Source organism: Bos grunniens, chromosome 14 (genome assembly GCF_055505025.1).
Source record: "Bos grunniens cultivar Pamir isolate PY7600 chromosome 14, Bosgru_T2T1.0, whole genome shotgun sequence".
NCBI lineage: Eukaryota > Metazoa > Chordata > Mammalia > Artiodactyla > Bovidae > Bos > Bos grunniens.
In genome coordinates, this window is record NC_141178.1 from 24,838,250 (window position 1) to 24,861,713 (window position 23,464).

The following is a 23,464-nucleotide window of genomic DNA, read 5'->3' on the forward strand; positions in this document are numbered from 1 at the left end:
ACATTTAATTTCATGCAATCTTGCTGTGATTTTAAGAATTTTGATGTAACCGAAACAAAGGAGCATCACATGGGTATACAACCAAGTTACTAGTATACTCCTTTATAATACAGGGTACAACTATTTTTATTATTTAACAGTATGTAAATATGAATAGCAACCAACTTCTCATATAGCTTAATGAACTGCAGGTTAGTTCAGATGTAGCGATATGTAGCACAACCTCAGAATTCAAATAAGTTCAGTTATAAGAAGTCAAAAGAAGTAAGGGAAGAAAAAAAAGGTACTGATACCAGAGACGGAAAATTCTCAGTAGCTTTCATGTCTTACCTAGGGATGTGTTCACACTGCCCAGTTATATGTATTTCATATTAATATGGACATATACTTACGTAGACATACACATATACCGAGGTGAAAGTCACTTAGTTGTGTCCAACTCTTTGTGACTCCATGGACTACACAGTCCATGGAATTCTCCAGGCCAGAATACTGGGCTGAGTAGACGTTCCCTTCTCCAGGCAATCTTCCCAACCCAGGGATCAAACCTAGGTCTCCCGCATGGCAGGCAGATTCTTTACCAACTGAGCCACCAGGGAAGCCCATACACAAATACTTACATATACTTATGTGGGCATCCCTGGTGGCTCAGACAGTAAAGAGTCTGCCTGCAATGTGGGAGACTCAGGTTCAATCCCTGGGTTGGCAAGATTCCCTGGAGAAGGGAATGGCTACTCACCCCAGTATTCTTGCCTAGAGAATTCCATGGAAAAGGAATTAAATACCTGGGATCCCAAAGAGTTGGGCATGATTGAGCGACTAACACACACACACAAACACATATACTTGAATAGAGCTTTGTAAATTACAAAGTGTATTTATATACATTGGGCCATTTGAATTTCGAATTTTAAATGTGTCAAAAATCTTCACTCATTTTACAGCTTAGGAAACCAGAACATAAGTGACAAAGCATTTCGCTTAATGGCTATTAAGTTACAGGAATAGACAGTGATTGAACTCCATTCTTATTTTAAGGTTACTTCCATCTTAAGGTGGAGTCACCTTAAGATCTTTTGTCTATATCCATGACAACAGGAGTGAACAAAGAATTTAGAATGTTTTTCAACAGTTCAAGTCAAAAACAAAAGGGCCTTGATTAACTGCTAGTAAACATGTAACAAAACAGTTATGCAGAGTACTTGGCATATTCTGATGGAATGCAATTCAACTTACATATAGATAGCAGACTATGAGAACCCTTTTAATGTCTCTGTGATATCTAATATTCTAGCAATTGCATCTATTTAGAGTTGAGGAATTGAGGCACAGTTTAACTTACTCAAAATATAGAAAGAAGCCAGGCATCTTTACATAAGCAGCATGGTAAAGAATATTCTTGATTGAAGATTTTGATTGAATCAATCACCTGCATTTGCTCTTTGGGGAGGTATATTTGGAGTGATGGATACTTGGACCACTCAACTGATTGCACTGCTGGATAGAGTGCTGTAGATTTCCTGTGGGTTTTGGAGCTTAAATAGTGAACTTTTCTCCGACCCTTAAAGTACAGACCCCTGCCTTCGTCCAATAACATTAGTATATATTTATCTTATGAAAGGACAATGTACCCTCTAAGCAGTTTCAGATTCCTTCATCTTTAAGTATATATACTTTTTGAGAAGATAAACAAATATAAAAGAAGCAAATTTAGCTGCATAAGAGACTGACAATACTTTAACTTCTTATATTTCTGTTGAGCTGATGGTAAGGATTAATTCATGGATGCAAATTCCAAGTTGAACCTGGTATTCGGTCAAACCCAGTAAAGTGAAGTGGTTATGAGCATGGGATTTAGAAGCAGATTTCTGGATTTGAATCCTTGTCCAAAGCTGGGTACCAGGGGCAAGCTAATTAACCTCTCCGATACTCAGCTTCCTCATCTATAGATTGAGGGTAATGACAAAATCAGTGTCACACAGTTGTTTTGAAGATTGCATGTGTCCACGTGTGAGAAAACTGTTACATAAAAACAGTGCTCAGCATATTGTGTGAGCTCAATGGCTCAGTCGTGTCTGACACTTTGTGACCCCCATGGACTGTAGCCCGCCAGGCTCCTCTGTCCATGGGATTTTCCAGGCTAGAATACTGGAGTGTGCTGCTATTTCCTACTCCAGGGGATCATCCTGACCCAGGGGTCAAACCAGTGTCACTTGTGTCTCCTGCACTGGGAGGTAGATTCTTTCCCAGTATGCCACCTGGAAACCTGAAAAACCTTACTCAGCATATTATGCACAATCAACAAATTACTATCTCCTAAGAAGAGCCACTGTAGAAAATCCAAATCAATGCTTTTCATATCTTAATCCTCATAGATTAAGCAAATACTCAAAACTGAGACAAGCATTTTTGGGGCATGTACACTTCTGATAACAAGGGCATTCATGTACTCCTACATGAATGTACAGAACCTGGGCCACCACAAGTAGAGACAGGGCACCAGAGAGCCGTTAAGAGCACAAAGCTGAAAGCCACAACTCTGACCCGAGTCAAACCGTAGGAATGTCCAAATAGAGGTAATGGAGGCCTAGAACCCAGGCTAATCTCTGCCTGAACAAGGGATTAAAAGGTACCATTGAAGACATCTGGTTGGCAGGGCATCGCCTCCCATCATTCTTGGCATCTGTTTTGCAGGACTGATTTATTCCTTTCACTTCATGGACCCCAAGATTCTGGACGGCAGTAATTATTATCATTTTTTTATTTTCAAAATACCCCGTGCTTGGCATGTTACCAGATGCTTAATAATTAGGGTAAACATATGACACAGTTTACCTTGAGAAAGCCTGACTTATACATTTTATTCCCACATAATTATTAATAGCATTTCCATTTCACTCTCAAAAGTTAACACAGCTTGGATAATCAATTACACATCTTTCCTATTAATAGCAGTAGCTGAATGAACAAATTTTCCCTATCCATATATCACTGTATTCTACATCTGATTTATGTTCCCTGTCTTTTTAGTATTTTCCTCTACAAATAAATAGGTGAAGGAAGTATTATATTCTGTTAGGTATAGGCCTTTTGTATTTTTCCTTTTTATTGAATTGAGACAAAGCAGTGGAAAGTTGTATGACGTTACTTAATAGAAAATAGTATACCTTTAAATATATTTAACCTTCATGAGAGTTAACATAACTATAAGAGAAAAAGCCATTTCAGAGAAAGTATGGGAGAGGCAATTTTCAACCGACTGTAGTAAAGGCATGTACTATCAAAGTGAAAGTGAAAATCGTTCAGTCATGTCCAACTCTTTGCGACCCCACAGACTATAAATTCCATGGAATTCTCCAGGCCAGAATACTAGAGTGGGTAGCCTTTCCATTCTCCAGGGGATCTTCCCAACCCAAGGATTGAACCCAGGTCTCCCACATTGCAGATGGATTCTTTACCAGCTGAGCCACAAGGGAAGCCCTCCACTAAAAATTGGGCAAAAAATACTCTGCTTCCTTGATCACATCGCCACATATTTGAACCATCTGGGGGTAGTTATTGTTTCAGATTATTTTAATACAACACTTGAATAATGTACTATTACAACCACCAGATAGATTCAAATATAATAGGAGGCTTCCAAACTTTGTTTTAAAAAGGACTGATAATTCAAATTAGCTCCAAATTGGAAATGTTCACAATTTCATGGAAGCAACTCAGAAATACTATAAGAATTCTATTTGCTGATACACTCAAACATTACTGCTATCAATCCTATTTCTGTTTTCTCATCCATTCATTTTGCAAGATATAATTCAGTTCAATTAAAAATTCTGCAGGTATTTTATCCTTTTTCACATAATGTCAATTGAATTTCAACCAACCAGAATATCACCTTCCTTTGCTGCAATGACACATTCAATTACTAGTAACTAAAGGCATTATTTGGACTGTTTATAACTCTTGGAAGTTTCTGCTAATGCAAGAAAAGTTAGAAGTCATTTTAAGGGCTTATTGTTACTATTTAGAAAAAAATCATAGAAACAGCAGTGTTAGTAAAGATCAGGCTTCTGCCTCCCTACCAGCTCTCTCCCTATCCTTTAGCTTGGCTCATTCTGCATGGTGTTTCTTACCACATTTATATCATTTAATTGCAAACAAAAATTATATTAGTTTCAGTGGGATTAAGACCAAAAATATTAACCTGAATTAGTCTTCACCTTCTCTTTATCTTTTTCCTCCAAAAATGTCAAGGGCAGCTCCATTGTTTATCTAATTTGTGGGTAAGTTATGAGGTTGAATGTAATAAATTTTACACTTTAAATTCTTAAATGAGCATAACTACACAAGTATAGTTTATAAACATCCATATATTTTAGCACTACAGATGGTGACTGCAGCCATGAAATTAAAAGATGCTTACTCCTTGGAAGGAAACTTATGACCAACCTAGATAGCATATTCAAAAGCAGAGACATTACTTTGCCTACAAAGTTTCGTCTAGTCAAGGCTATCGTTTTTCCCGTGGTCATGTATGGATGTCAGAGTTGGACTGTGAAGAAGGCTGAGCGCCGAAGAATTGATGCTTTTGAATTGTGGTGTTGGAGAAGACTCTTGAGAGTCCCTTGGACTGCAAGGAGATCCAACCAGTCCATTCTGAAGGAGATAAGCCCTGGGATTTCTTTGGAAGGAATGATGCTAAAGCTGAGACTCCAGTACTTTGGCCACCTCATGTGAAGAGTTGACTCATTGGAAAAGACTGATGCTGGGAGGGATTGGGGGCAGGAGGAGAAGGGGATGACAGAGGATGAGATGGCTGGATGGCATCACTGACTTGATGGACGTGAGTCTGAGTAAACTCCGGGAGTCGGTGATGGACAGGGAGGCCTGGCGTGCTGCGATTCATGGGGTCGTAAAGAGTTGGACATGACTGAGCGACTGATCTGATCTGATATTTTAGCCATACTAAGTACGCACTGGATAACTGCTAACATTTCAATGGACAAGAAATGTTTTTACATGGCAAGTCCAATTTAAATTTCAAAAAATCACCAAGGATAAAATTTGGTAGAAATATTTTTATTAATATTTAAAACATATGTTTGCTACATCTAAAATGGTGTTGTGCTCATCTGCTTTAAATTCCTATTTTTAAAATCCTTGGCATACGGATGTCTGGAAGCTCTGTAGGTTTAAACCATCTATTTTCTCATTATTCCTTTATCCTGCCAAGTTTAGAAGATAATATGTCACACCACTGCCTTTATAAGCTATTCTTGACCACATATTTTGGATGCACCCTTAGAACATATTACACTAGAAGATGGAAACTGGTGACTGATTTTCACTACAGATATAGAACAACATAATTTAGAGAAACTGATTTATCAGTAGCTGATTATCTCCATGTTGGAAAGACTTTTACTTCCTGATATTTTTTTAATAAATCTTTTTTGAAAACAAAGGAACAGCCAATAACTACTTTAAAAGCCTGACCTGCTACAAAAAAGGAATAATGTCTCTAGAATATTTGATTGATCATGCAAATTACAATGAACTTAGTAGATTTAGTTGGCCCAAGTGGTGCTTTGGAGAAGGCAGTGGCACCCCACTCCAGTACTTTTGCCTGGAAAATCCCATGGACGGAGTAGCCTGGTAGGCTGCAGTCCATGGGGTCGCTAGACTCGGACACGACTGAGCGACTTCACTTTCACTTTTTCACTTTCATGCATTGGAGAAGGAAATGGCAACCCACTCCAGTGTTCTTGCCTGGAGAATCCCAGGGACGGGGGAGCCTGGTGGGCTGCTGTCTATGGGGTTGCACAGAGTTGGACATGACTGAAGCGACTTAGCAGCAAGTGGTGCTTTAATGTTAACATTCTATAGTAATCATTTGATTATTCACCCTTTTTTTTGTTCTCAATTTGATACTGCTTTGCCTGATTGAAAATTATTTTCTAGTCTAATAGATTCTGCAAACAGATGAGTGATTAGCTTGCTACCCTCATAAGCATAACCAGTGACCAGCGAAATTTTATTGACAGAAAAAACCATAGGCCAGCAGAAGTTATTATCTGAGTTCCAGTCTGTTGATCCAACATTGTAATATGTGACTATGGATGTGAGCATCTTTGTGGGGAGTGGGGTTTGAACTTTTATATAACCCTCAACAAAGCTCGAGACCCCAAAATGCTTGAGAACATGTACACCACACTTCATCACAGAGGCACCCTCCATTCAACTGCCTGTGTACCTCCACCATCTGCCCAAGGCTTCGTTGATTCACCATATAGATATTGAACATCTACAATGTATCAGACCATTGGGGAAAATAATGATTAAATACAGACTCTGTACTTTTGTAGCTTACAGACTCTTAAAGGGGACAGGAACAGAAATTATTACAAAATGTAATAAAACCTGTGACTGACAAGAGAGGTATCTTCAAAATGCTGAGAAACTATTCAAATAAGATCAGAGTTGATTGTGTGGAAGAGTGGAGGTTTCACAGAGAATATGGCATTGACCTATATTTGGATAGGTAAAAATGAAGACAAGATTCTGAGCTTTGGGAACAGAATAGGAAATGGTAGAATAGAGATGTGAAAATTTGAGGAACAGCAAAAGTGGCTGGAGTGTAGTATAAGAGGGTGCAGTAGATAATTAGCCCAGAAGCAGGAAAGGACTCAGTGTAAAGGGATTTACATGGCAGGTTAAGTAACTCATTAAGTTAAGATAATAGTTCTCAATATGGGGGTTCATGTATCCTTTCTAGTGACCCTGGAAGAAGTCTAAATACTATCATCAATGTTTCAAAAATTCTGTGAAGACAGATATTTGCACAAGATAAAAATATTTACTTTTGTGCTGAGATTTTATTTAAAGTGAAGTGAAGTCACTCAGTTGTGTCCCACTCTTTGCAACCCCATGGGATTTTCCAGGCAAGAATACTGGAGTGGGTTACCATTTCCTTCTCCAGGAGATCTTCCCAACCCAGGGGTTGAACCCAGTTCTTTCGCACTGTAGGCAGATGCTTTACCATCTGAGCCACTGTTAATGTATTTAGGGAATCAAAATGTTTCAAAACATAGGGTTCATGAAAGAAGAGTAAAGATATCTTTGGCAAAGTTTGAAAAATGTTGTTACTGAATCATTGAAGTTGATGGATTCTAGATTTAACGATTTGTGTACACTTGGATGTGGAGATCAAGGGACAGTAGATGAATGAAATCAATCCCATCTTCTTATCCTAATCATAGATAGATATAGGTTCTCTCCTCTAAATAGACATTCCATTCATTTAGGGAATAAAAAAGGTATTCAACAGACAACCTCTATAACCCACTCCTGGAGATTAGGGCTGGGTATATCAATTTAGTGCAATATTGTTATTGTTGTTGTTTAGTCACTAAGCTGTTACTGACTCTTTTGCAACCCCATGGACTGTAGACCATCAGGCTCCCCTGTCCATGAGATTTCCAGGCAAGAATACTGGAGTGGGTTGCCATTTCCTTTATTGGTAGAGTGTAAAACAAAAAAGGAATCCTTGATGAACACAAATATTTAAGGGCTAAATGGACATGACAGCTATAAATACAATGTGTAATACTTGATAGATCCTAAATTGAGCAGGGTGGGGAGCTACAGAAGACATTATTAGGCAATAGGGCAAATCAAAATACAGATTATGTATTATATAATAAAATTGTTGTTGTTTAGTTGCCAAGTCATGTCCAACTCTTTTGCGACCCCATGATCTGTAGCCTGCCAGGCTCCTTTGTCCATGTGAGTTTCCTAGGCAAGAATACTGGAGTGGGTTGCCATTTCCTTCTATAGGGTATTCTTCCCAACCCAGGGATCAAACTCGCATCTCCTGCACTAGCAGGCAGATTCTTTACTACTGAGTACCCAGGGGAGCCCATATAATAAAATTACACAGTGTTAAATTTCCCAAGAGTAATTGTTCTCAGGAGATACAGGTATGTGTATGGAGGCAAGGTGAGGAAAGTGTTAAATTAGGAAAATGTGAATTATTAATAAATGGTGAATCTAAATGCAAGGTATGTGAATAGTGATTACTGTATACTATTCCTGCAACTTTTCTGCAAATTTAGAGTGTTCAAAATCAAAAGGGAACAAAAAGATAGATCTAGAAAAAAAACAAACTGGTAAAGAGAAAATTTGGCATGGAAATCAAGAAAGACAAGCACTGGATTAGAGTATTGGTATGAAGTTAGCCACCACTCTCTTCAACTTTTGGAAGAACATTTGTCTCTGAAAGAAAGAAGAGAGGAATAAAGGGAAGACATCATTTGTAAGATAATATCTGAAGACTGCTATGTTATGTTAGTAAAGGAAGGACACTTGGAAAGGAGATCAGTTATATTATTTTCGCTACTAAGCCCAGGAGTTAATGCTTAAAAGCAAATACATATTTTGAAGGAGGACTGTACAAAAACTCTAAGAACTACTTTAACCAAAATGCATTTGTTAAAGGCAAAAATCTCTTGAAATTTTTCCATGATGACTTTTTATTTCAATTATTTGAGGCCATTGCAGAATTCATTAGTATTTCCTACAACTCTTTTGAAAGATGCCATTCTTTTAGAGAAGATTTTTTTCACCTTCTGAATGGTGATAATATACATCATTATAATATATATATAAATTATAATTAGCATCTTTTGAGTACTTATTATCTTCTATGTACCAGACAAAGAGCTTTGGCTGCATAGCCAGGTTTGACTCTTACAGAAATTCTATTTGGAGAAATAAATTTTATTGATATCTCAGAAATTTTGCCAATTTTACAAGGGAACTAAACAAGTGAGATGTAATTACATGTCTGCTGCTGCTGCTGCTGCTAAGTTGCTTCAGTCGTGTCCAACTCTGTGCGACCCCATAGACGGCAGCCCACCAGGCTCCCCTGTCCCTGGGACTCTCCAGGCAAGAACACTGGAGTGGGTTGCCATTTCCTTCTCCAATGCATGAAAGTGAAAAGTGAAAGTGAAGTCGCTCAGTCGTGTCTGACTCTTAGTGACACCATGGACTGCAGCCTACCAGGCTCCTCCGTCCCTGGGATTCTCCAGGCAAGAACACTGGAGTGGGCTGCCATTTCCTTCTCCAATTACATGTCTAAGGTCATTTAATTGAAGGCCATGGAATCATGACTCAAAGCTCTCTGATTCTAAAGTTGTGTTTTAAAACATAGGATATTTATTTTGAGAAAAATATCCTAAATAGTATTACCAACTTTTCATTAATTTCATAATTTAAATGACTTATTGATATTTATATAAATCATATTGATTATATTCTTTGCAGCTGAAGATGGAGACAGTATATACAGTCAGCAAAGACAAGACCTGGAGCTGACTGTGGCTCAGATTATGAACCCCTGTAAAGAAATGCATTAGACTGTTCAGGTATGATCAAAATCAAATACGTTATGATTACACAGTGGAGCTGACAAATAGATTCGAGGGACTGGGTCTCATAGACAGAGTGCTTGAAAAACTATGGATGGAGGCGTGTAACACTGTACAGGAGGTGGTGACCAAAACCATTCCCAAGAAAAAGAAATGCAAGAAGGCAAAGTGGTTGTCTGTGGAGGTCTTACAAATAGCTGAGAAGAGAGAAGTGAAAAGCAAAGGAGAAAGGGAAAGATATACCCAACTGAATGCAGAGTTCCAGAGAATAGCTAGGAGAGATAACAAAGCCTTCCTAAATGAAAGTGAAATAGAGGAAAACAGTACAATGGGAAAGACTAGAGATACCTTCAAGAAAATTACAGATACCAAGGGAATATTTCATGCAAAGATTAGCACAATAAAGGACAAAAACAGCAAGGACCTAACAGAAGTAAAAGATTAAGAAGAAGTGGCAAGAATATACAGAAGAACTGTACAAAAAGGTCTTAATGACCAGGATAACCATGATGGTGTGGTCACTCACCTAGAGCCAGACATCCTGGAGTGTAAAGTCAAGTAGGCTTTAGGAAGCTTTACTATAAACAAAGCTAGTGGAGATGACGGAATTCCAGCTGAGCTATTTCAAAACCTAAAAGATGATGTTACGAAAGTGCTGCATTCAATATGCCAGCAAATTTACACAATTCATCAGGGACCACAGGACTGGAAAAGGTCAGTTTTCATTCCAATCCCAAAGATAGTCAATGCCAAAGAATGTTTATACTACCTTAAAACTGCACTCATTTTACATGTTAGCAAGGTAATGCTCAAAATCCTTCAAGCTAGACTTTAAGAATACATGAACTGATAATGTCCAGATGTTCAAGCTGGATTTAGAAAAGGCAGAGAAACCAGAGATCAAATTGCCAGCATCTGCTGGATTATAGAAAAGGCAAGGGAATTCCAAAATAAGTCTACTTCTGCTTCATTGACTCCACTAAAGCCTTTGATTGTGTGAATCACAACAAACTGTGGGAAATTCTTCAAGAGTTGGGAATACCAGACCACCTTACCTGTCTCCAGAGAAACCTGTATTCAAGACATGAAGCAACAGTTAGAACAGGACATGGAACAACATACTGGTGCAAGATTGGGAAAGGAGTTCATCGAGGCTGTATATCGTCACCCTGCTTGTTTAACTTCTATGCAGAGTACATCATGCAAAATGCCCGGTTGGATGAAGCATAAGCTGGAATCAAGATAGCCAGGAGAGATATCAACAATCTCATATATGCAGAAGATACCCCTCTAATGGCAGAAAGTGAAGAACAAAAAAGCCTCCTGAGGGTGAAAGAGGAGAGTGAAAAACTGGCTTAAAACTCAACATTCAAAAAACTAAGATCACGGCATCTGGGCCCATCACTTCATGGCAAATAGATGGGAAAAAGTAGAAACAATGACAGATTTTATTTTCTTGGGCTCCAAAATCACTACAGATGGTGACTGCACCCATGAAATTAAGACATTTGCTCCATGGAAGAAAAGCTATGACAAACCTAGACAGTGTATTAAAAAGCAGAGATCACTTTGCCAACAGAGGCCAGTAGAGTCAAAGCTATGATTTTTCCAGTAGTCACGCATGGATGTGAGAGTTGTACCATAAAAAAGGCTGAGTGCCAAAGTATTGATGCTTTCAACATGTGGTGCTGGAGAAGACTCCTGAGAGTCCCTTGGAAAGCAAGATTAAACCAGTCAATCTTAATGGAAACCAACCCTGTATATTCATTGGAAAGACTGATGCTGGAGCTCCAATACTTTGGCCACCTGATGCGTAGACCTAACGCACTGGAAAAGACCCTGATGCTGGGGAAGATTGAGGGCAAGAGGATAAGGGGGCAACAGAGGATGAGATGGTTGGGTGGCATCACCAATTCAATGCACAAGAGTTTTAGCAACCTCTGGGAGATAGTGAAGGACAGGGAAGCCTGGCCTGCTGCAGTTCATGGGGTCACAAAGAGTCAGACACGACTTAGTGACTGAACAACAACAAATAGACCTTAAATCTCAATGTAATAGGTTTATAAGTTGCCCTCCCCACTTCTTTCCTAACTTGAAACATTTTGCAAAATAGATTTTCTATTCATTCATACCCATTTATTTGGGGAATTGGTTTGCCTCTATATGACTGATTGCAACTAATAAGACATGTTGGTGCCACGTCTTGAGGGAGGAGAGAACGAGGGAAATCTACAGATCCTGGCAAATGCCACATCTTGGAATAGTCTGGAAAACTTCCCTATTTCTCCTTCCTTCTCCTACTCCAGAAAACAAAGAGTCACCAATTCCAAAGTCCAACTGGCCTCCTCCTCACTCCCACTCTTGTTTATCAAGGATTCTTTCAAAGAAACACATCTTTAAAAATGAAGCCCTTGTTGTGAAAGCATCATACCATGTCTTTAAAAAAAAAAAAAAAACACCACTTGAGAATTCATTCTTCCTACTGAATATGAGTATTCCCAAGAATTCACATAAAAAAGAGGCCTAAACTAAAACCTTGGCACAATTCTTGCCCAAACCAAATAAACCCAGGAGATGATGCCCAAGGCCAGCAGTTCTGGTAAGGAATGATGAGTTACTTCCTGAGGATACAAGATCTCAGAGTTCTGTTCTTTTAGAAGAGACCTAACTGATTACAGAAAAGCCTAATTGAAACATGAATAAAAGAACAATCTTTATGTGATCATAGGTAAATATTTTTTCAATGGGAAACAGATTCTAATGGAGTGATACTTTCCATAAATTCAGCAGAAATACATCAAGAGGCAACAAATAATTACCAGTGAAAAATCAGGGTCAAACATGGTCTGCTGGTTGAACAAACACACATGTTTCAATTTCTTGTATGAAAATAGGCTTTTTCAATTTCTTGTATGAAGGCTTCTGCAATTTCTTGTATGAAAATACTCATATAAGAGTAGTTTCAATTTCTCATATAACTTCTATTCCTGCTCAATTAGGCCTTACTTCAGGCTTTCAGAAATAGTGGTAGAGAATCTGCCTGCAATGCAGCAGACACGTGTTTAAGCCCTGATCTGGGAAGATCCCCTGGAGAAGGAAATGCCAACCCATTACAGTATTCTTACCTAGGAAATCTCATCAGTGGAAGAGCCTGATGGGTTACAGTCCGCGGGGTCACAAGGTGTCAGACATGGCTCAGCAACTAAACAACAACAAAGCACTGAGTGAAATGATAAATCAGCCATAGCTGATGGATGGACCTTGTTGGAGAAATGGTGGGGCGGGGCAGGGTGGGAGAGTGATGATTTAGAAGCCCTACCCTACAGAGACCCAGGGGATTACAGTTGTATCGATTTGACAATGCATAACTGACCCAAAAGTGAGTATTTGGTTTAATTAGGTTTCTCACAGTTCAAATAAAACTTACTAAATGTTTGAACAAATACACTTAAAAAAAAACTAATTTAAGTGAGGCAATCATCTTGGAAAACAGCCTGAGGGTCCTCAGAAGATTAAATAGAGTCACTATGTAATTCAGCAACTTTAATTTTTTCAGTTGTATACCTAAGAGAAATGAAAATATATGCCCACCAAAAATTGGTACACAGACATTTGTAGCAGCATTTTTCTTTATAGTCAAAATGTGGAAACAACCCAAATGTGCATCTGGTGAACAGATACAATATGGTGTATATTATACAGTGAAATTAAAAGGAACCAATTATTGATACACGCTACAACATGGATGAACCTTGAAACCATTATGCCAAGTGAAAGAAGCTTGTCACAAAATACCACATATTTCATGACTCCATTTACATGAAATGCCCAGGAGAGGCAAATCTCTAGAGAGATACCAGAGGTCGTCTAGAACTAGAGGGATAGGGCTGGAGGGTGACAGCTAATGGGAATTGGTTTTTGGGGGGCATAATAAAAATGTTCTAAAATTAATGGTGATGAAGTTTGTACCAACTCAGAATTACTGAAAAATCATTGAGTTGTACATTTTAAATGAGTGAGTTGTGTAATAGGTAATTTATCTCTTAATAAAACTGTTACCAGGAAAAAAAACCACCTAATTTCGCTAACAGAGGCAAAATAAAATAAAAACAAGAATCATTTCCCTTTTGTCTTCTTTCCTGTTATACTGGTGGCTCTTTGTGAGGATGCAGGCTTCAGATCCATTTTTTTTAAACCAAGTTGATCTCACTGCAGTGGATGTTGGAAACATAAAAGTTTAGATGTGTAGCATACAGCATCTATGATTGGGGAACAGCAAGAAATAAAACAGAAAATATAGGACTTGCAACAAGGTAACCTGCAGTCAAGACTTGACCTTGCCATTAACTATCTGGTTGACCTTGAAAAGGTAAGCTAAACACTGTTAGCCTCAGTTTTACTGATTTTTACAATTTAATTGCATAGCAATGAGAAGGACCTTACATAACTGTAGATCAAAAAAATAGTTTCATTCGTTCACTAATCACTACGTTAGGGGTTATAACTAGGGACTTGCAGACCCTGGGGGAGGCTGATAGAAGTTAGCTCTGAGAGCTTTGAGAGCAGATGGGAAAAGCACTTGATCCTGATGAAAAATTTAAGGAATGAACCTCTCAGGAAAGGTTGTACCTTGGCTGATTCTTGAACATGGAGGATTTAGGCAAGCAAGAAGGTACAGTGGTAGAGCTGAGGTTTGAAGGAGGAGAAGTTAGATGAATGCTCAGAAGTGCATAGAAGCAGTCTGTTCAAGGAACTGCATGTAGTCAGATACGATGAACAGTGGTTCTCAAACAATGATGCCCAGACCTTTAACATCAACATCACACAGAAACTTGCTATGGATGCAAATCTCAGTTCATACCACAGACCTGTTGAATCAGAAGATGATTCTTGGGACGGAGCACAGCAATTTGTGTTCTAATAAGGTGGTTGTGATGCCTGATTAGACTTGAGAGCCACTGGATTAGAGCCTTGGGTTCTAGTAGCAAGAGACGTGTTTGCCTACCCTTGCTGCATATTTGCACAGTTTACAAAGGCAGTTTTATAGGTCAATTTATAAGCTGTATAAGCTACTTTAGGCTATTTATCAGGAAATACAGAAAAAGCTAAAGAAAAATGTAATCTCATTATCTATACATACATATTGTTAGTATTTGGTGAATTAAATAGAGTTTTTTTTGAAACATTGGATCATAATGTACTTTTTTTGTATTCCATTTTTGTTAACTTAATATTTTATGAGTATTTCTCCATGGATTTTGAATTCTATCAGTCCTAAAAACTCATGGAAAATATTTTTAATGACTCCAAAGTATTTCATCGTGTGAGTAGACCATAATTTAATTTACTACTTATTACTGTTGGAGATTTAGATCATTTCAATAACTTTTATAAATAATACAATGATGAAAAACATTTTCCATAAGTATTTTTTCTGCACTTTTACTTCCTATGGTAGATTTTTAGAAGTAGAGTTCTATGCTGAGTACCTATTCTTTGTATCTCTCCTTCTTCTGGTAACAGGCCCACCTTCTCTGGCCACCAGATTGTCAAGTGTCCTTGATTAGGCTAATTATGATGCCCCATACCTCTAACCACACAGGCCATTCAGATATGTGACAGGCTGGACCAATGAGCTTAATGACTATTTTGCAGGGAAGCCATTCCCCTCCCCCTCTCAAGAGTAGAAATAAACCAAGTCAGCTACAGAAAGCAATGACATTAATTTGTAGAGAGCAGAGATGAGAGTCCGAGAGCATACAAATTCTCAATGTTTTCTAATTTACTTACTATTCCAAAACAAAAATCACTTAAAAAGTCTAGTTCAAGCTAGATATATTAGTCCTGAGTGATACATAGGGCCTTGAAGGGTATGAGTACAATTGCATTAAAGCTATTCCTAAGTCTGAGAACACTGACCAACTTTATAGTATCTAGCCTTCCTATTTGGAAGCATTTGATGTTTCTCCAATTATTCGGATTTTCTTTTACAATTTGCAGTAAAATTTTGTAATTTTCTTCATTTAGAAGCAATAATTCCTTATAAAGTATATTCTTAAACATGTTATTTTGGGTCACCTTTGTTATAATGAGCTTCTCTCCTGTATAAATTTCTAGAGTTGCTGTTAACTAATTACCACAAACTTAGTACAAATTTATCATCTTACTGTTTTGGAGGTCAGAGTCCAAAAGGCATCTCAATGGGTTGAAACCGGGTGTCAGTGGGAATGTGTTCCCTCCAGAGGCCTCTTGTCATTCCATCTCCCTCAGTTTGAGCTATTTGTTGACTGAAGTGACTTAGTAGCAGCAGCAGCAGCCCCCTTCCATATCCAAAGCCAGGAATAGCCATCGAGTCCCTCTCAGGGCATCTTCCCTCCGCTTCTGAGTCTTCTGCTGCCTTCTCCCCTATTTAAAGGTTCATGTGTTTAATTGGGCCCACCTGGAAATTTCCTAACTTTAAGGTCAGCTGATTAGCAGCCTAATTCTTTCTGCAACCTTAATTTTCCCTTGCCAGGTAACTTAGCATATTCATAGGTTCTGAAGACTGGAATGTAGATCTCTTGGGGGGATTATTATTGTACCTACTGTACCCTTCATATACATATCAATTGGCTACTGTTTTTATACACATATGTATGTTTGTATGTGTGTGTATTATATATAATCTTCTGCTTTCACAGCAAAACTCCCCAAGCAATTGTGTGTCTGCATTTTCTCTTGAATGTATTGCAACTATGGTTTCAATTTCGCTATTCTTTAGAAATTTATTCAAGGTTATCAATTACTTACACTCTGCCAAACCCAGGGGTTTATTCATTGTTCTCATCAGGGGATGCTTACTGACATTCATAAAGTCTCCATGTCTCGGCACAATGAAAGCTTGTCTTTTTTGCTCCTAACACAGTGAAATGAAGGTTTTAATATGGGACAACTGGGATCCACACTGTCATTATATGGCTCAAACCCTTTCCAAATAATAATTGCATCCTCCCCCAGAGCCCCAGAGTCTTCCCGAGTCCTCTGTATACAGCTGGCAGATGAGGGAAGAGGTAAGAAAAGGGTGCATAGTTTGTTTTTTTCAAAGGAGCTAGTGCAAGAACAGTGTACATGATGTTCATGATGTGCATAAAACTTCCACACCCTGTTTGGCATAATTCAGTTTCCTTGCACCATCTCACTGCCAGACATGGTGGAAACTGGATCTAGCTGTGAGGTCAGGAGGAAAGACAGACGGGGATTAGGGAACACATGGCATTGTGTCTGATGCTCACCTGTCCTGTGCATTTGGTGCGATTGGTACCAGCCTTCCTGAGCCTTCACTGGGCTTCCCTGATAGCTCAGTTGGTAGACAATCTGCCTGCAGTGCAGAAGACCCTGGTTTGATTTCTGAGTCTGGAAGATCCTCTGGAGAAGGGATAGGCTCCCACTCCAGTATTCTTGGGTTTCCCTTGTGGCTCAGCTGGTGAAGAATCCACCTGCAATGTGGGAGACCTGGCTTTGACCCTGGGCTGGGAAGATCCCCTGGAGAGTGGAGCGGCTACCCACTCCAGTGGCCTTCATTATTTCCCTGAGACCAACTCAGATAGTGTCTGGAAACTTCAGCCAATTTCAAAACCAATATAATTTGCACCAAATATAGGGCATGTGAGATGATTTAATTCTGTACTTATTTTTCTCTCCCCAGACTTTTCCTTCTCCTATTTTCCATTTATCTTTAGTAGTATTCTGGTCTTCCTGACTACTGACTATTTTTTCACTCTTCCCCCAACTGTGGCAATACTCTGTCATTTCCTACACAACCTTTGGAATCCATGTTCCATTGTGAACATGGATTACCCCCACCCTCACACTTTTTATTCCCTCAAATAATTTCCTCTCTTTTTTTGATAAAAGAACTTAAATATGGACATTTCTCTGTGAACCTCTCTAGTGGACAATAAACATTTCCCTTAGTTCACATAAAAATGCTGGAAGAGGAAGTTGGCATTTTTTAACAAGAATTCTGCTTGTTTTTTCAAGCTCAATCCTTGGTATTTTATTCCAAGCTTTGGCCATATAGAATTTAATGTTTACCACTACCATTAATAACACTGAAAGACAAATAGTATTTGTTTATATACTTTCCAACGATTAAAGATTTACATATATTCATTTAATCTGCAAAAGAACAATTTCTTCTCCCCTTAATTTTGAAGAAAAAGCTCTCTTCCTTTAACATATCGAATTTCATTCTGTTCAACCTCACAATTATTATCTGAAGGCCTTTGCTAATTATTATTTTTTAGAATTTTGTTTAATATTTGATCTGTCACAATCCTTTTTCATAATGATAATGTCTACCATGTCTCACATGCCAATTATGGGCCACATTTTAAGTGCCTTATGAGAACTGTCATATGTAATACTCCAAGATGTTGGTACTTATTACCTGCATTTTACAGAGCAGAAAAGAGGCACAGAAATATTTAAGAAGTTGTCTTAGGGCATGTAGTTTCACAAGTGGAAGGGAAAGATCCATAACAGAGACCCAGCTGACAGGTGAATTCCAGCCCCTGTGGTTGTTGTTACAGTTTTCCAGTTGATGGTTCCTTTATCATTTGGCACTCAACTCTCCCATATGCTGACTGCTCTGCCTAGATCCTTGATCCTCTTCTTTATAGCATGCATCCTGTCCCTAGCTCATTTTTGTGCTGGATCTCTTTTATCTACTTTATAAAATGCTAATACATTAAAAATAGAAACAAGGTGGGGATTTTTGTACGTATTCTTTTTAAAATAATCATGTCCACATATTTTCTTTTTTTAGATCTGCATTTATGGAATTTTGATGGTAAAATTAGAATCAAGTTTATGTGTAATCTAGAGAAATGGTATGCTGCTGCTAAGTCGCTTCAGTTGTGTCTGACTCTGTGCGACCCCATAGACGGCAGCCCACCAGGCTCCCCCGTACCTGGGATTCTCCAGGCAAGAACACTGGAGTGGGTTGCCATTTCCTTCTCCAGTGCATGAAAGTGAAAAGTGAAAGTGAAAGTGAAGTCGTGTCCGACTCTTAGCGACCCCACGGACTGCAGCCTACCAGGCTCCTCTGTCCGTGGGATTTTCCAGGCGAGAGTACTGGAGTGGGGTGCCATATAGATGGTCCTATTTGCAAAGCAGAAATAAAGACACAGATATAGAGAACAATTGTATGGATACCAGGGGGGAAAGGGAAGGTGGGATGAATTGGGAAATCGGGACTGACATTTATATGCTATTGATATTATATGTAAAATAGATAACTAATGAGAATGTACTTATAGCACAGGGAACTCTACTTAATGCTCTGTGGTGACCTGAATGGGAAGAAAGTCCAAAAGGGAGAGGATATAAGTATACATATGGCTGATTCATTTTGCTGTATGGTAGAAACTAACACATTGGAAAGCAACTGTACTCCAATAGAAAATTAATTAGGAAAAGAATTAGGGTTTGATTTTCATGAGGTCATCAATTAGCTACATTTAAAACACCACATTTTTATACTAAAATTTTTCTAAATAAGATAAATTCAGGCATGTGAGAATGAGATACAATCTCATACCAGTCCAGTTCTACAGATGCTTACAACAGGAAGAAATGAGGGTAATTTTTGAAAAAGATTTTAAATTCAAAGTTCAACATTACTAATGGTGTGATAAATAAAAACATGATAAAAACCAACACACAAATGTCCATATCTGGACAAGGTTACTAATCCATGAACTTCTAGCATGGGTTCAAGGAGGCAATGATCACAAAAACTGTTCCATCATCTCTTGACTAAACAAACTGTTAATAGTCACCTCTGTATTCATGAGATTGTACACAAGTCATGGTGAAATGAGTAGAATAAAATAGGCTTTGAGGTAACCTGACCCAGAAAATTTCCTGGCTTTTCTCTAAATCCATGTTCAATAAATTCTGGTAATTTTAATTTAGCCAATTCATGTGCCAAGATGAAAACCAATAAAGAGATCTCTTCCAGTATCATTTTGGAGAAAAAGTCTTCATGTTTATTGATAGTAGAACAAAATTCAAAAGACTGAGGTTATGCTGAAATTTTCATTAATGAAATATTCTAAAAATGTTTGTTAGGCTTTAGTTATAAGGAAAGTAGATTACATTCTTATTTGAATACCAGTGTTGACCTTAACCCAATGACACTTGTCAACTTTGAAAGTGAAGAGTGTAAAACTGCCTGGATTTCCATGGTGATTTAACTTTGCTGACCCTTTTCATCAGTTCTTATTTTTGAGGATTTGTGGTTCAAAGAAAAGTCTACAGTTTAGCCCGTTACAAAGTAGCATATGCTCAAATCTGTGTGAACTGCACCAAACATTAACCTAACTTTACTGGATCTCTTTTGTTTCCTAAAGAATCTGCAGCTACTTAGCAAATGTTTCCTAAAGTCTGATTTGATTCTTCTCCCAGTTTCCTGGATGTATCATCTACGTATCTATTAACTACTTAAATCTTTTCAACAAAAGCTGTAAGAATACATACAAAATCAAGGGTAGAAAGAGACAATTACACAAATAAACATAATCTCACCTTTAGTCCTACTCCCTGTTAATAAATCAAAAGTTTGCTCTCCCTTTTTTCAGAATATTTTAAAAATCAAGTCAATGTGTTGGTCACCAGACTGTGTTACTGTAACAATATCATCCAAAGCATATAAATGATTCTATGATTTTTATTCTACTCTTCCTACCTCTAGATGCTTTATGTCTGCATAAGTTTATATTAGGTCACATAACATTTGATTTTTTAAATGTACCTTTTTAAAATCTAACTTCCATTTACAAAAGTTGAAGAAGTATCATGAGATCTTAAGTTTTATTCCTTTTAACAGCCAAGTCTGTCCTGCTGACCAGAAAAGCAGCAGTTTAACGAAGATATTTTCTAGCATCAGTCATGAAAGTTTGGAATTAGAAGGGAGGTGGGTCATTTGTGCAACATTCTTCCCTTGGGTCTGATGCTGGTTAATTTAAGGCTTAGAGCTAATGGGTCTTATCACCTCCTATGACACAGAATTGGCCAGAGGCCCAGACCAAGAACGTTTAATTGGATGAATGATTATTGATTCTGAAGACAATATAAATCAAAGGATTTAAAGAATAGGGCTGTTAATGTTCATCACGACTGGCATCTTTGGTAAATTTAATAATTCCCATTCTACCAGCACTGGCAGACCATGTTAATCTTGGAGAGGGTTTCAATGTAAGAAAAGGTTCAGACTAATATGATCACCAAGCTGTGCAGCTCAGACTCCAGACAAGGTCGATGTAACATTATCTGGGAGCCACCAGATGTCGTACATACATTGTTCTTATTTGATTCCTCCAACTACATATAGTAAGCACCAGAAAGAAAGTTTCTGCAGTTGTTAAAAGGTTAAGAGGATTCTATCCAGAGCAGTGTTGAATGCACTGATAAAATTTGCTTCCTCTACCTCTGTACATACAGTTTATTAAAAAAACTTCTGCTTCATTCACGGGAAGCATTTTAAGTTAACATGAAACAGAATAATCATTTTTATGGTGATTCAATTTTCCTGAACACATTTAAAATAGCTTTTCTTTTAAGCTAAGGAAAGGGTTAGCCACTCAGTTGTGTCCCACTCTTTGGCCATCCCATGGTCTGTAGCCTGCCAGGCTCCTCTGTCCATGGGATTCTCCAGGCAAGAGTACTGGAGTGGTTTGCCAGTTCCTTCTTCAGGGAATCTTCCCAACCCAGGTATTAAACCCAGGTCTCCTGCATGGCAGGCAGATTCCTTACCATCTGAGCCACCAGGGAAGCCCTCAAGCTAACTCCTTACTTATTTTTCATTCATTCAACGTACAACTCCTCACTGAGTGTTTCCTATATAATTATTGTTAGGGCTTCCCTGGTAGCTCAGACGGTAAAGAATCTGCCTGCCATGCAGAAGACCTGGGCTCGAGCCCTGGGTTGGGAAGATCCCCTGGAGTAGTGCATGGCAATCCACTCCAGTATTCTTGCCTGGGGAATCCCCATGGACAGAGGTGTCTGGCAGGCTACAGTCCATGGGATTGCAAAGAGTCAGATATGACTGAGCAACTAAGTTCAGCACATATCTCAGCATTAATATATAATCATCACTAGCTAGGTGCTGGGTATACAGAACTAAATAGGACTTCCTTTGTCCTCAAGGATCAGACAGTCCATCAGGAGGCAAATGAATGGAACACAGCTACTGTGGGGTCTCAGGTTCGACTCTCTAAAAGCAGGTGCTGATATGGGAGTTGTGGGTGCAAGATATTTATTATTTGTGATGAACACCTGTGCAAGAATGGGGGGTGGAAACAGGCTTGGGCAGGGGAAAAAGTCAAACTGATGCCCATCTGCCAAAGTGTTGACCAACATGGCAGAACATTCTGGAGCAAGTATTAATCGCCCATCAGAGCTGTTCCATGCTAGGCTGGGTCTTTAAATCTCTTACTCTGCTCAGTGGCTGGATATAGGGGTACGCTGGGAAGGTCATGGCCTTGGAAAAGGTCTTCTCTATCAGCTAAAGACTTTCTGATGGCCATCATCCCTGTAAGCTGGGAAGGAAGTTCTTTCTTCAGGGAAATATAAGTGATACATCCCTGTATTGACCACACATGGGATGCTCTGGGACCTTGGAGGAAGATTAGTTGAATGTTAGGGGCTAGTTCATAGAGGTTTAAAATGAGGCCATGATGAATCTTAAAAACAATAATGATAATAACAACTAAGATTTATTGAGCAATTACTGTATGTCAGGTATAATATTAAATTTTATACATGGATTGTCTCATTTAAAATTTATCCCACACCTGGGAGATGGATATGTAACTATCAAAAAGTATAGCAGATGAATGATTAAGTAATGTTCCCAAGTTGGATTCACAGTTGAATTCAATTCCTCAATTCAATTTGATTCAATACAATTCAATTCAATTCAAGGCTGTATGACTTTAAGATCCATTGAGTATAATCATATACACCAAAGAGTGTGGGCTGGGCTGTTATGTTGGGAAAATAGTGCATAAAGACATGAATGACCTATCAAAGTTCCAAATGTAGAATGTGAATTGAATAAATATTTGTTGAACAAGGTAGGAAAGGAGGGAGGGTGGAAGAGAGGGATGAAGGAAGGAAAAGAGAAAGTAGACAAGTGTATTTAAAGAACTGTTAAATGGATATGATTAGATAACTGAATCATAATGGATATGATTAGATAACTGAATCCCAAGTGCTGTTAAGAATCTCCCAAATTTTCCTAAAAAGAATTGAATGAGTATTAGGCATGTTGTTCTTTGTGTTCTCTGTATGGGAAGACACTTCTTCTGAGAGTACTTCCTCTAATTCACCATTTTTAAAGCTGTACATATGATTTCTCCAGGGCATATCAGAGATACTCTGTGTTGGGATTACTTACAGATGTCTTTACACCTTTCCTGTGACCTTAGGGACCTCATGATTCTTGTCTTGGAAAGATGTTCAGACTGCCTACTGGATTTCACTTCTCAGAATCTGATGTTCATGCTGTTTTGATTTTCAGCTCTGTGTCTCTTTCCCAGCTCTCTCCCTTTCTATACATTTTCTATTCAGTCCAACTCATCTACAATCCAGGGGGTACTTGTGTCTCTTCCTCAGTTAGAAAGCTTCATGCAAGTGTGTTCACACGACACAATATCACTCTCAGTAATATTGGAGAGTTGTATTCTTGGTCATCCAGTCTATCCTAAGCATATAATGTTGTTAAAGATTATTAAAAGACTACCATGTGATGCTACTTATGATAACTGATACTATTATGACACTTTGTCTGGTAACCTTATATAAGGGTTTCAAGATCTTGTCGGTTAGCTTTTTCTACTTTCTGGCTGTATTTTAACTTATGTGTCTCTAAAGCCAGTGTATTATAGTTTCTGGAGTTGAGGACAACACCATGTACAAAAAGAGCCTCATATCTAAGATCCTATCATGGAAAAGAGTAACAGAAGAGGTGAGTGACCATGTATTTGTTTCCT

At 38.4% G+C, this 23,464-nt stretch overlaps 2 long non-coding RNA genes across 4 annotated transcripts in view; one reads left to right on the forward strand and one right to left on the reverse strand.

The window, feature by feature from the left end:
• Positions 1-15,864, reverse strand: part of LOC147359200 (uncharacterized) — a 29,653-nt gene extending 13,789 nt beyond the window's left edge. The window contains exons 1-3 of one of the 3 annotated variants that reach the window (XR_015140620.1): positions 15,596-15,863; positions 12,554-12,630; positions 7,406-8,274 (exon numbers count right to left, since the gene is read on the reverse strand). This is a non-coding gene — a long non-coding RNA (uncharacterized LOC147359200). Of the gene's footprint in view, positions 1-7,405; positions 8,275-12,553; positions 12,631-15,595 lie in introns of those variants that run through there. The other 2 variants (XR_015140621.1, XR_015140619.1) reach the window with 2 other exon arrangements.
• Positions 1-23,464, forward strand: part of LOC147359199 (uncharacterized) — a 214,661-nt gene that overhangs the window by 63,159 nt on the left and 128,038 nt on the right. The window lies entirely within an intron of this gene.